Source organism: Eleutherodactylus coqui, unplaced genomic scaffold (genome assembly GCF_035609145.1).
Source record: "Eleutherodactylus coqui strain aEleCoq1 unplaced genomic scaffold, aEleCoq1.hap1 HAP1_SCAFFOLD_775, whole genome shotgun sequence".
NCBI classification, from domain to species: Eukaryota; Metazoa; Chordata; class Amphibia; order Anura; family Eleutherodactylidae; genus Eleutherodactylus; species Eleutherodactylus coqui.
In genome coordinates this window covers 1-5,000 of record NW_027102518.1, presented here as the reverse complement: position 1 = coordinate 5,000, position 5,000 = coordinate 1, and positions in this window count along the sequence as shown.

The window sequence follows — 5,000 nt, the reverse complement described above, 5'->3', positions numbered from 1 at the left end:
CAGACAGCCTGTCGGCCCCCGCGGCCTGGACAGGCGGGAGCGGGGACTCTTGCGCTCGGGGGGCTCTGCTCCAAGGAGCGAGAGCGGACGCTCTGCTCGGCCCGGAGAGTGGGGTGGCGGGGCGCCGTCGCCTCGCTGGAACCAGGGGCGTCGTGACGTGCGCGCGCGCCTAGCCGCCGCCAGAACAGGCCGGAAAGGTTGAGCTGCATACGGATCTAAGCCGTTGCCCAAACTAACTCTGGCCCGTGTGACACAGCCGCGCGCGCGCTTTCCTACGACACTCGACCGCCGGGCTCCCTCGGCCTGGGAGGCACTCTCGGGGCAGGGGGCCACCGCAGCCCCCTTTAGGTGGCTTCGTACACCTCTTGAACGTGGCGCCCGGCCGCTCGGAGAGCGGGGTCTACCCGGGCAGACAGCCTGTCGGCCCCGCGGCCTGGGCAGGCGGAGCGGGTGCTCTTGCGCTCGGGGGCTCTGCTCGGCCCGGAGAGTTGGGTGCGGGGCGCCGTCGCCTCGCTGGAACCAGGGGCGTTGTGACGTTCGCACGCGCCTAGCCGCCGCCAGGACAGGCCGGAAAGGTTGAGCTGCATACGGATCTAAGCCGTTGCCCAAACTAACTCTGGCTCGTGTGACCGACACAGCCGCGCACGCGCTTTCCTACGACACTCGACCGCCTGGCTCCCCTCGGCCTGGGAGGCACTCTCGGGGCGGGGGGCACCGCAGCCCCCCCAAAGGTGGCTTCGTACACCTCTTGAACGTTGGGGCCCGGCCGCTCGGAGAGCGGGGTCTACCCGGGCAGACAGCCTGTCGGCCCCGCGGCCTGGACAGGCGGAGTGGGGACAAGCCAAGGCTACCGGCGGGCCTCGGACGGCCAGGGGTGGAAGGGCTCCACCTCAAGGTGGCTTCGTACACCTCTTGAACGTTGGGGCCCGGCCGCTCGGAGAGCGGGGTCTACCCGGGCAGACAGCCTGCTGGCCCCGCGGCCTGGACAGGCGGAGCGGGGAACCTTGCGCTCGGGGGCTCTGCTCGGCCCAGAGAGTGGGGTGCGGGGCGCCGTCGCCTCGCTGGAACCAGGGGCGTCGTGCCATTCGCGCGCGCGCGCCTAGCCGCCGCCAGAACAGGCCGGAAAGGATGAGCTTCATACGGATCTAAGCCGTTGCCCAAACTACCTCTGGCCCCTGTGACCGACACAGCCGTGGCACGCGCTTTCCTACGACACTCGACCGCCGGGCTCCCTCGGCCTGGGAGGCACTCTCGGGGCGGGGGGCACCGCAGCCCCCCCAAAGGTGGCTTCGTACACCTCTTGAACGTGGCGCCCGGCCGCTCGGAGAGCGGGGTCTACCCGGGCAGACAGCCTGTCGGCCCCGCGGCCTGGACAGGCGGAGCGGGGAAAAGCCTAGGCTACCGGCGGGCGGGATCGACCGGGAAGCCGCCGTGGGGGAACACAAGTTGGACGCCTCGCGCCGTCGCGGACCACCGTCCTCCGTCTCTCGGGAAGGGGGGGCCGCCCGAGGCGCACGGGCCTCGGACGGCCAGGGGTGGAAGGGCTCCACCCCGAGGTGGCTTCGTACACCTCTTGAACGTTGGGGCCCGGCCGCTCAGTGAGAACAGGGTCTACCCGGGCAGACAGCCTGTCGGCCCCGCGGCCTGGACAGGCAGAGTGGGGAAAAGCCTAGGCTACCGGGCGGGATCGACCGGATAGCCGCCGTGGGGGAACACAAGTTGGACGCCTCGCGCCGTCGCGGACCACCGTCCTCCGTCTCTCTCCCTCTCTCGGGAAGGGGGGCCGCCCGAGGCGCACGGGCCTCGGACGGCCAGGGGTGGAAGGGCTCCACCCCGAGGTGGCTTCGTACACCTCTTGAACGTTGGGGCCCGGCCGCTCAGTGAGAACGGGGTCTACCCGGGCAGACAGCCTGTCGGCCCCGCGGCCTGGACAGGCAGAGTGGGGAAAAGCCTAGGCTACCGGGCGGGATCGACCGGATAGCCGCCGTGGGGGAACACAAGTTGGACGCCTCGCGCCGTCGCGGACCACCGTCCTCCGTCTCTCTCCCTCTCTCGGGAAGGGGGGCCGCCCGAGGCGCACGGGCCTCGGACGGCCAGGGGTGGAAGGGCTCCACCCCGAGGTGGCTTCGTACACCTCTTGAACGTTGGGGCCCGGCCGCTCAGTGAGAACGGGGTCTACCCGGGCAGACAGCCTGTCGGCCCCGCGGCCAGGACAGGCAGAGTGGGGAAAAGCCTAGGCCACCGGGCGGGATCGACCGGGTAGCCGCCGTGGGGAACACAACTTGGACGTCTCGCGCCGTCGCGGACCACCGTCCTCCGTCTCTCTCTCCCTCTCTCGGAAGGGAGGCCGCCCGAGGCGCACGGGCCTCGAACGGCCAGGGGTGGAAGGGATCCACCCCCCGCGGGAAGGGGACGCGCGGCGGCACCCGGACGCGGGAGCGTTGACCCGGGGGTCTTTACTCCGCCGAGGCGTAGCCCGGAGAAGGAGCGAGACCGGCCGGCGGGGGTGGAACACCCCCTCATGCCTCGCTCCTTCTGGGGATAAAGCGCGTCGTCCGCAGGCCGCCGTCCCCTATCCCCGCCCTGGACCGCCCGCATCGGCCGGAGCCCGAGGGGACAGGCGGGGGTCCTTCGCTTTCGGGAAAACCGTCACCAAACGTGGGGCCCGTGCCCCGCTCTCGGCCGCCCTGAGGCGGGAGAGCCCGGATCGTTCTCTCTCTCGGCGTCGGCCCCACCGACGCCGTCGCACGGTGGCCTGGGAAAGGGCTGCACCCCCTGCGCCACGCTTCTCCCCCGGAGTACTCCCCCCGCAGGGGGCTCCGCGGGGTGTCCCGACGCGCAGAGTCGCTCGCCTTCTTCCGCGGGGGACGGGAGGGACGCCCACGCGCGTCCCTTCCCCATCCTCGAGAGCCGTACGCGCCGAGGGTGAACCCGCTCGCCGGGGCGCCGGGGAGCAGGGCCCTTGTGGTCCTTCCCCGGACATGGGCGCGGCGAGGGTCCCCCGGCCGCGACGGCTCTCCCGTTGACCCACTCTCTCGCCTTGGGTGGTGGTGATGGAGGCGGCTGCCTACGCCTCAGCCCGGCATCTCGGAGGGGGGTCGCCCGGGCAGCCAGCCAGCCAGCCTGTTGGCCCCGCGGCCTGCACAGGCGGAGTGGGGACACTTGCGCTCTATGACTCTGCTCCCAGGGAGGTGGCAGAGGGGCGGCCGCGGTGCTTTGACTTTGAGCGGTCCCCACTCCAGCACTCTGAGAAATAGTCACTTTGTCAAAGACCGCACACCGCTCGTTCCCTTATATGCAAAAAAGGTGTTCGTCCTGACGTTTTGCGAGCCCTTATTTTACCGTCGTCGGCGCTATCAGGGGAAACAGGCCCGCTCCTTCCGCCTTCATGGAACCGTAGCTCGGCCCCGAGGGCCCAGGATTACCCTCATACCGGTTCTCACGACATGCGTCGACACTCGGCTCGGCCCCGGCAGCCGCAGCTCCCGCCGGCCCGGCCAGCCGGGTCCGCACCCCTGGCCGGCGCCTGGAGCGTCTGGACTTTGTCGTTTTCTCTCCGAGACTCGTCTCTGCCAACTGCCGTGGACTTCGGCGGGGGCTGCCGCGGGCTGTGCCCGGCCTCTTGGGGGTCCCGCCTGCCCGCGCAGGCAGCTAGGACAGGGTTATCAGCGCTCTCAGGGGGGCCTCCGCAGACCCCCCCACAGGTGGCTCCGTACACCTCTTGAACGTGGCGCCCGGCCGCTCGGAGAGCGGGGTCTTCCCAGGCAAGCCGCCTGTGGGCCCCGCGGCCTGGACAGGCGGAGCGGAGACAAGCCCAGGCTACCGGCAGGATCGACCGGCTGGCAGTCGTGGTGGAACAACGGGGACGCCTCGCGCCGCCGCGGGCCACCGTCCTCCGTCTCTCTCCCACTCTCGGAGGCAGGCCGCCCGAGGCCAACGGGCCTCGGACGGCGTGGGGTGGAAGGGCTCCACCCCAGGGGAAGAAAACACGCCCGCGCGCGTTTGCACAGTCTGCCCCGGCCCGGCATCTCGGAGGGGGGTCGCCCGGGCAGCCAGCCAGCCAGCCAGCCTGTTGGCCCCGCGGCCTGCACAGGCGGAGTGGGGACACTTGCGCTCTACGACTCTGCTCCCAGGGAGGTGGCAGAGGGGCGGCCGCAGTGCTTTGACTTTGAGCGGTCCGCACTCCCTTCTCAGCACTCTGAGAAATAGTCACTTGGTCAAAGACCGCACTCCGCTCGTTCCCTTATATGCAAAAAAGGTGTTCGTCCTGACGTTTTGCGAGGCCTTAATTTACCGCCGTCGGCGCTATCAGGGGGAACAGGCCCGCTCCTTCCGCCCTCCTGGAACCGTGCCTCGGCCCGGAGCGACCAGGATTACCCTCATACCGCTTCTCACGACATGCATCGATACTCGGCTCAGCCCCGGCAGCCGCAGCTCCCGCCGGCCCGGCCAGCCGGGTCCGCACCCCTAACCAGCGCCTGGAGCGTTTGGACTTTGTCGTTTTTTCTCAAAGACTCATCTCTGCCAACGACTTCAGCAGGGGCTGCCACCTGCTGTTCCCCCGCCAATGGGTGTCCTGACCTGCAACACCGGAGGCTCAGGCGTGGTCTTGAGCAACTGCTGGTAGGTGCACCTCGGGGGCCCTCTGCAGCCAGCACACCGCTGCCAACAGCCCGCTCCCCGTCACCATCCAGCCCCTCTGCATACATCTGCCGGGGGTGCTTTTTTGACTTCCCCCATGTTGGCCTATGGGGAAAAGCCAGGGGGAAAACCTCCAGAGTCAGGCCGACCTCCTGGAACCCCAGCTCGGCCTGGAGCTACTGGTTTGCCCCCTTCCCGGTTCTCAGGACATGCATTGACACTCGGCTCAGCACCAGCCGCCGCAGCCCCCGCCTGCCCGGCCAGCCCGGTCCGCACCCCTGGCCGGCACGCCTGGAGCGTTTGGACTTTGTCATTTTCATGACTTGTCTCCTCAGACATTGTCCGACTGCAAGGGGGGT